This window comes from Geospiza fortis, unplaced genomic scaffold (assembly GCF_000277835.1).
Source record: "Geospiza fortis unplaced genomic scaffold, GeoFor_1.0 scaffold138, whole genome shotgun sequence".
NCBI classification, from domain to species: Eukaryota; Metazoa; Chordata; class Aves; order Passeriformes; family Thraupidae; genus Geospiza; species Geospiza fortis.
The window spans coordinates 10,154,407-10,164,003 of NW_005054307.1; positions in this window are offsets into that span (position 1 = coordinate 10,154,407).

The following is a 9,597-nucleotide window of genomic DNA, read 5'->3' on the forward strand; positions in this document are numbered from 1 at the left end:
CCGCGTCCCGGCCGGGGCCGGCCGGGGCCAGCGCCGGGGCCCTCTGGCCTTGCGGGCCGCGGGGCTGAGCGCGGGGATGCTCCGGGGGGACGGGCTGGCCTGCTCAGCACACAAACGCGGCAGCACAGCAAAACAAGTAGTGCGAAAGGTCCGCGCTGGAGTGTTTTTGAAAGGATGAACAGTAAAAAGCACCATCTACAGTTGCTTCACAGACAGGCATGAGAAAATCATTAAAGCGTTTTTTATTTAGTTTTCTAAAGGGGATTCCTGTAGGAGCTTTCTCTTTTCCTTTCAAGTAAAGCTTGATGTGCTGAGCTCAGGTGTTATTCCCCACCTTACTTGTTCCAAGGCCAGATTAGATGGAAAGGAAGTATCTTGCTTTTACTCGACAAAAATTTTACTTAATGCTGATGTGTCGAAACTGAAGATAAAATAACATACAGATAGTTAATAATTAGTTTTGTGTGTTTTATTTGAGATTGTGTAATATGGTTTGTTTTTGACCTGCTGCTGACATGTCTTTTGCTTTGAGCCATAAAGGCTTTGTCTGGGGAATCCCATAATATAAAGGGACTTCTTCTCCTGTGCGGATAAGTACACCCCTTGGTTATTTTCTTACAGAAGTGTAACATTGTATAAGTCTCTTGAAAGTAATTTCTTTAATAGAATTAAACGCTGTAACTTTCAACTACAGATACATTGTTTCTAAATGTTTATCAGACTTCTGATGTTTAGGCTCCAATTCAATTCTTCCAGCTCTTCAAAGAAATACCAACTCAAAAACGTTTGAAAAGTGTGTAACCTTTCAGGAGAAGGGATTAGTGCCTAAACAAAGTACTGAGATATAAAGTCTGTATGTATGTTATCAGAAATTCTTAGTCTATTGCATCAAAATAAGACATAGCTTGGTCTTCTTATTTTGAACTGTTAACACTTTTAAACTGAAGACTGTGCTCCAATTAATGATTTTGTCAGTAGCAAACTTGACTAACTTATTTTGGAAAGCAGTAAATAATTCTTCTTAGTTGTTCTGCTGTCTTCTAGTGTAATTTGACAGCTGAAAGTGAGGAAGAGATTGTACTGCTTGCTGGTTTTCCATGGACTATCAGAGAATTATTTGAACTTATAAGATTAAAAAGTGATAGGCTCAGGTTCTGGCAGGTGTTCACTTTTTTCTTCCTAGTGCCTCTGGCTGGCAGGGAAGCCCAGACTGCTTGAAGGGGTGTCTCTAGAGCTCAGTTCATTGGATGTGCTCCTCAGCACTGCCAGTCTCAAGGCAGTGGGTCACCCATCAGTTGCTTCAGTGGCTCATTTGCTCTTTTCCAGGTGCAGAGGATGCCAACCCCTTACCTACTGTGCTTGCCTAATATGATCAACAGTGAAGAATTTTCAAAAGTGTTATTCTGTAAACCGTATGAGGAGATAGAAATAACCACTCAGTACCAAATCATTCTTGGAAAAGCAGAGAGTGGGCAATGAGCTGATTTTCACTGGTAGACAGCCTCTTTCTTTTGACCCCTTTCATGGCATCCTGAGAGACACTGTAGGAGCAGCAGGTTGTCCAGTTGGTGACACCCTACTTTCAGGAGCCTGCTGCCTTTATCCATCACTTAACTGGATTTGTGCCAGGGAGATGGGAATGGTGAACTCTCCCGGAAAGCGTCCCTAGGCTCTTCTTCTTTGGGGCCCCTTGGGAATTTGCTATTATCTGGATGAATTTTTTGGCAGGCTTCATAAGACAGCATCAGCTGTAGAGTAAGCTATCATGTTCTCAGGAAACTTCCAAAAGTTGTCAAGACATAGTGCTATTTTTCATTTGTTTTCTGTGAGTGAAAGTTGAGTGCTCTGCTTTTGTTCTTAACCAGCAAGAAAGTTTTCTTTTTAAAATCAGATTCCTGAAGCAGAAATGCAGTCAGCAGCTATTCTTAATTTCATGAGAGTTTGGACATTGGTGTAGTTGATAGTATTACAATAGCTGTGCATTCTTGTCTACTGAACAGCTGATCAGCACTGTGGAGTAGTTGGAAATTATCTTGGAACGATTTAGGATAATGCATTGCAGAGTACATATCTGGAACTAAATTATTTTCCATCATTTTGAGGAGCATAAGTATGTCTTACATTCAGGACAAATTTTTCAGTTTGTCTGATCAACTAGCAACATTTGGCTAGTCCTGTTAGTATGCTGCTGCAGTGGAACCTGGTCATCCATAATAGTTTACCATTTGTGCCAACTGTTTTTTTTTAGTGTAGCTGGCTAAAGAATGTTGTTTAAGACTGCTATTAAATTAATAATATTAAAGAATGCCCAGAGATTTGAGAAGGTCAACCATTGTCATCCTCAAGAGTCCAAATCTCTGGATGAAGCCCAAATACTTTTCATTTTCTGAAGTTTCTTTTTTACCATATTTGGGAGTATTTTAGCAAGAAGGGATGCTAATCAGTGGTGACACAAGTTTTCACAATCAAGTCGGGGAACCTTTGATGATGTGCCCAAGTAAGAAGTGTAATAATGGAATTTAAAATAAGAAAAAAAATCATCAAGAACTGGGCCTGTTGAGAGTATAGTTAAGAAACTCTAATCTTCCATTTAAGGAGCTAGAATTAAAAATATTCTTATTAGGTTTGTGAGTTTCCTGTTTCTACTGTATTTCTACTGTATTTTTGAATCTTAATCATAAAATTATTCCCAGCCAGTTATTCTTGAGAAATGCAGATTAATCTGCAGGTTTGACTCAGGTAAAATAATGGTGACATTTGCTTTAAGAACCAAAAGACTGTCTACTAATCTGTCATGACAGGCTTATTAGTAATGTAATGGTGCTTAAGCTAGGTTTGATGAAGAATTTACTGCTAAAGCAGTTCTCAAGTGTCATTTAGATGTTATCTCAAGAATAAAATCTGTAACTCAGGTTCTGGTATAAGGTGTCATAGAAATAACACATGATATTAAGAGAAGGTGTTAAAAAACATGGGGGATTAGATTGTTTTTCTTTTTTCCTTACGCACAGTAAAGGATGAAGGTATTTGCGCTTGCTCTGGATGTTACTCTGGTTCTTACTTTGATGGTTTGAGGTAGCACAGGATTGAGAAGAAATTCAGGCTTGTTATTTACAGTAATAGGAAATTAAGCAGGTGGTTTAGTAAGATAGTAGAACTTGATGTGACTTGTAATCATTTTCCCTATATTTTATTAACTCTAGCAGTTGTTGATAATTTTATCCTATTGACTCTTCAAATATTTAATAATATGCTTGAATTACATATGATCAGCCTCTAGTTTGATGCTCTTAGAATGTAAGAAATGGTTTGACTATGATTCCCATGGTGCAACTTTTGAAATAAAATCCTCTTGCTATTTAAGCTCATTGTTCCTTAAATTTATCCCCTTGCTTAGTCAACATTTTCAAAATGTCCAATTACATGTCTCTCTGAGCTGAACTTTTTTGTTGGGGCAGGTTGGTCAAAAGAAGGGAAAATTGTCATAGATGAGTTTCTTGTCCCCAGATCATTATGGAGACTGCAGACTGCGAGTTAACATCTGGCTGCAAAGAAAGATGAATTCCAAAGATTGGTTCAGCTTGTCATGAGACTGACACTTTTTTGCCTGAGTTGGCCTACTGTTTTTCTCAGCTTTATTTTACAAAGGACATTAACTGTGAGTTAACAGGGTGACCAAGTAGAAAATGTGTGGAAAATGAGCTATATCCACCCCCCTTTTCAGTAGTTTATAAATATTTATGGAAAACAGGAACTTTTTACTTAAAGATACCTTTGGTGATAGGTCCTTAGTGAAAAATGGCAATGCTGACAGGGTAAGACTAAGTGGAATACCCCTTCAGTTATCAGCCAACAAAAAAAAATCTTTCCCACTGTCAATTAGCAGGCTGTCAGTTCAGGTGGGCACTTTGAAGCCAACATAGTATGTTTGATATTGAAAGACTCTACTTTTCTGGTAATTCTCTTGCTTTCCTCCCAGGGAAGAACTGTCGCTTAATTGGTTCTACTTTCAGCTGTGACAGTGTGTATTATAATACCAAAATTTAAAAGAATCAAAGTAGATCTTCAACATGTAAAATCTGTTCCTCTAACTGATAAAAATAACACTGCATACCTGATGTGGAAAATTAAGTTTCTTGCTGATCTTCCTTCTGAAATGCTTCTTGTTCTGTGGCTTGGCTTGTGGGCTTCTGCAAGTATATCCTGGCACCTTTTTTTCACATGACATGCCTGTGATACACCTTGTTTACAGACTATTCATCCTTCTGATGTATCTCTAATGTGCTCACCTTCCTGTTGTGTTGTAATATTCCTGGGTGAAAGGTAGTTTGAGTTCTGTGGATTTGTTAGGGTTTGTGTGAGAGATCTAAACATCTAAATTATTTTTGCTCAGCTAGTCTTACGATTTCAGCCTTTTAAACCAGATTTTAACCAGTCCTTTTGTCTACATTCTGCTCAGTTCACTGAGCTGAGGGATGTTCATTTTTGCTGGGCCACTGTAAGTACAATGGGATCCTACACAGTTTTCTGAAGGAATGGGCTGAGGTGGCCTCAGTCACTGCTGCTGGCTTTGCCTTGGATCAGCTGCAGGGCTTTCACCTCCTACAATTGCTCCCAGAAGGACTTGGGAACACTGCATATGTATAGTTAAACTGCAGAAGTTGGTTAATAGCTTTATCAAAGTTAATGGTACATGGAATTCAAGTTTCTCTCTAAGGTGTCATTGCCTGTTAGGAGTATTTTCAGTCTTGCCAAATGGAATCTGGTTGGACATATTCTTCTTGTGCAGTTCTGAGCATGTTAGTGAAATGCAAAGTGGTTGATATTCAAGTGGTGGCTTCTGTAGAATGGACCAACAAATGTATTTATTCTTTTTATTTGAGAAACAAAAAAGAGCAAAATTTAAGTGCATTTAACTTTAGTGATGTGGAGTGGCATGTAATCCAAAGTTCTCAGCAAGTGTCTGCAAAAAGAAAGAAAAATTTGCAGTCACTTTTAGTCCTTAAGGGCTATTTAAACTATATTGCTTTGGAATTTTAGTGTTTGTAATTTCATAGGGAAGAGGAAATTCTTTATTTAGCCATGTGAAGAAAAGAAAACTTTGAGCAGAAGAGGAGAGAAGGCTTAGGGGTGTGTTGAATTTTTCATTAAATCTGTGTTATTTATAATGATATAAGAGATTCTGAGGATTTTTTATCATACTAGAAAGTGGTTGTAATATGAATCTGTGAGTTGAAGACTTTCTTTAGCTACTCTTTTGAAGACTTTCTGTAGCCATTTGTCTCTTTGTAATTGAAGTTACAATTTCAGTATTTCATTTTAATGATGTCCAACTGTGAAAATGATGTTACATCCATGAATCGAGTAATAGCAAATAATAAGTCGGATGGTTGAAAACCTTATATTGGTAGAATTTTCTGACAGTTTTTACTGCTACTTGTTTTAACTGCTTCAAATAATGTACATTTTAAGTGTTGGGTTTGAAGGTATTTTGATCTAGATTTGTTATTTCTTAAATTCTACTAGTTTTACCATCTTTGAGACTTAGTTGCAGAAAAATAACTCAGTTGGGGTTTTTCTTTCAAAATAAACTTCAGTAAAAACTGAAGCTTGGGAAGCTGAAGCCTGCCAAGAACTCCCTCTGAAAATGATGTTAGCAATGGATAGTAACTAAGTTTTCTGCCCTAAGAAATGCATCATGTGGTTCACTGCGTATCCGAACACTCATGAGAGTATTTACTCTTACAAATTTCTGTTAAGGCAGTAAAATGATATTAAGATGCAGAACTAAGGCAGAGAAATCAAGTGACTAGCACATATTTCCATGGCAAATCTGCAGCAAAATTTATATTCCTTTTACCAGCACCTAAAGCATCAACCACTAAATCTGGCAATGGATTTTTTTCAACATGCACTACCTTCCTTCTGTCTAATAGTACTTTGTAAATCTGATGATAAATTTCTTTTAGGACAGGCATGTATTTTAGGTAATTTTTATTTTTATTTCTGAAAAAGGTTTTGGCTTTTTTTTCTTCTGTCCTAAAATAATCAACTGTGATTGTGTTTTGAATGTAATAGAGGACTTCAAATAGAATCAGAATGCAAATATTTTTTGCTTTGCCTATAATTTATAAATAATGCATAAAACCAGAGGAGCAAACAGAATTTTATCAATGCTCCAAGCATTCAGGTTTGTGTAAATTAGAGGGAAATGGGGCCTCAACACACTTAATGAATCTTAGGACACAAGGAGAGGTATGGTGATTTAGCTATCCCAAAAGAGCCTGTGCAATAGCCTGTGTACTTTCAACTAATGCATAAGTAATTAAACTCATATATTTAGATCTTTTTGGCCTGGCTTCTCATTCAATAGGTGTAACTCTGTCTTCTGGATTTTAGGCACAGTATTTCAGTGAGAGTCTGTGGCATTTGTAATGAGGAATGATGTTTTCTTTAGAAGCCAGGTGCGATTCAGTGCCATGAAAAAAAGATAAAATATGTGTTTGGACGAATGATTTCAGCATGTAGGTGCTTTATTTAAAGGACATTATATTCTACAAATTATTGAGAAGCTAGGGATACAAACACAGCTGAGATTTCCATCAAATGAGGTGCATTTTCCTTCAGAATGTTTTATTTGTTCTGTGTGTGATTTATGACAATGTTTGTGTGGTTGGAGCACCAATTCTGACTCAGGAGTTACGAAGCTGCAAATTGTTGGTCACTGGAAGGTGTGTTGGTAGGAAAATACAATTAATGCTTACCTTGCTCTCTTTTATGTTTTCCTAGGTGTCTGGTGTAGGTATAATATATATTTTAGAGACTGAATGTTGGGCAAGATGGAACTGGTCTGGCCCAGTATGCTTAGTGCACTGAATGCAGAAGTGTAAGGAGAGAGGCCTAGTGATTCCAAGGTCTGTGCCTTACAAAGTGGCCAAAAATGATATAAGTTCTTTGTCTCTTTTGTGTTTGTTTTAGGAACTAAATAAATTGTTGAAATAATTTAGAAATATATTCTTATATTGTGCCTGATCATTGTTGGTTTTGACCAAAGCATCCATAGATCAAATTATTGTTTTCCTCTTAAACTGCGGCTCTTACAAATATGTATGTGTGTCTTTATGGAATTACTGGTAAGAAAAGAATATTAAATAACTCCTGATAAAATAAAGGTAAGCAGTAAAGACAAATAATGAAAAAAAAAAAACCAAGGAAAAAAACAGTCAAAAAAAATTAAAACTATTATTTTACTAACTACTATTAATAGTAATTAGGATTAATAATAACTATTAATTACTACAAATTAACCGGATGCAACATATGATTGTACAGTCTTGCACTGCTTAAAATTACTATTGTAGGCTTTGCTTGTGCTCTGAAAACAATGCCTTGAATTGAGTGGTGCAGCCTCATGGAAGAGAGCTGTGATGCAGTCCTTTTTCCTTTGTGTTTGGCATAGCATTAGTAAGAGGCCTTTTTTGTGGACAGTCAGCTCAGACAGTGTGCTGCTAACATTCTCAGTATGTTCTTAACTTTTAACTTCCCTTGTTTGAGACAGAATTTAGGTAGGACTCCAGAGGCATTTTTTTTTCTCTTGTCTTACCATTAATTTTATTATCTGATTGATTTATTAGATGATTGTTACTACAGAAGACTGACAGTATACACTGAAACTTGGTTTCAGGCTGAAATTTACTAAGAAACTATCTAGTGTTTGTTGGTGGAGGAAACATCCTAGGGGAAGGCATTACAAGCAAATGGCACTTTTTATATAGGACTAACTTCAACTGCCAAGAAAGAACGTGATCATAGCAGAAAACTTGTAATTGTACTCATGCATAGATTTGCAAAATGTTCTCATTGAGAATTAAAATAAAGGCTATAATTGGTGTGGTTAATGTGGATCAGGGATTTCATCAGTCACTATCTTATTTAGAGTTTCAGCCGAAGTATTTAAATTAGCGTAAAGCATATAGTTTGCTGTTATATTAAAACATTAAACATGCATTAGTTTACTCCTTGGTTTGTAGAAGACATAACTGATTGCTATGTCATTTCTCTTTGCTGACATAGTGAGAAAAGAAGGATCAATTGTTGTCAAAAATACAGACAACTGTCTGTTATGTAGAACAATGGAAAAGACCAAGGTTTTAGTTCCATTGGATTGCTCATCTCTCTGCTAAAGGATGTGCCAGCTGAAGTGCAGCATTAGGCAAGAGTGACCAGTGTGGGTTTGTGAGCTCCTTGTGCGAGCTCAGAGCCTGGCAGGAGCTGAAGGCTTTGGAGAGAAGTGTGCAGTCACTCTTTGACTGGAGCTGGTCCAGCTCCAGTAGAGCAGGCAATGAACTGAAGCAGTGGAGTCCTGGAAGTAAACTGCCTCCATGTGGTCTGTTTTGTGTGTCTCTGGACTGTGCTTATCAGCTGCTTTCAGTCTGAGGAACGCAGTGTAGGAAACTCAGGCTCTGTGTTTTAAAAAAGCAGTTCTGGTGCTGCAGAGTTGAGGCTGTCTTGGAGCAGAACAGCTGCTGTGTGCATAGACTGCAATTTCAGAAGACTGCCTTGGTCTGTGATGGCTCATGCAAGGCATTGAGTTCAAGTGTCTTACCTGAAAATCACAAATTTCTATGACTGTTAGTCATAAGATGAATTGGAACAAGAGCAGACTGAAAGGAAAATGAAGTGGTTGGTTGATCAGCTGGTATATCTTAGTGCTAGATGTTAGCATGATGTCTACCCATAATTTTTGATATTTCTGTTGATTATGAATGCTTTTTCTAATCAAACAAGTTTTCTGATAGGGTTTAGAGAGAAGAGGTAATGTCCCTCTACTTTATCTGAGAGAACATACAGAATAGTAACTAACTCCCATTTAGGATTTCCCTATACTGTTTTGCTCTTTACTTGCATCAGGCTGTAGAGCTGATGTGTTATCATTTCAGTTGTATATATGTCAGTGTTGAATTTTTCCTCATAAATACTTTGGGAGCATATAACCATAGAGTTTTGCTTTTCTGCATTTTTGTTTGACTTAAGAAAAGAATTAACTGTAACCTACATCAATTTATAGGACGTAGAAACTTATTCATAAGAAAAGCCATCCATTTAGATATGAGTAATCCTTGTAATTTTTGGAGATTAGATGTTTACTTTGTCTTTGTCTTTGCAATTTTGCCAGTGCTAATCTAGATAATGAATCTTTCCTGGCAGAGAAGTTTTTATAGGAAATCTTTGGTTCCTTTCATAAAACTAAGTAGTCCAAGACATTCCCTGAAGGATGGTATTTACTGCTGACGCATATTTTGTGTTTTGTAGATGAAGCTGTAAACATTAGATGAAGAGCAGGGATGGGAAACAAAGTTTCTGTATTATTCTATGCCCATTATCCTACTTTTTGGTTAGTAATTAAAAATGTGGGGGCATTCCTTTATGCTCTCCAGTCCTGAGCTGATGTATCAGTGTTTAGATAATCTTCAATTGAGCTGCAGTGTAAGGGTCAGTTTCCTTTAATGCTTTTATTTATTGTTAACCTTACTGTAACTAAGCTTTTGTGGGGGACAAATAGAGAGGGAGCCTATTTTTTCTTCTGACATTGAATCT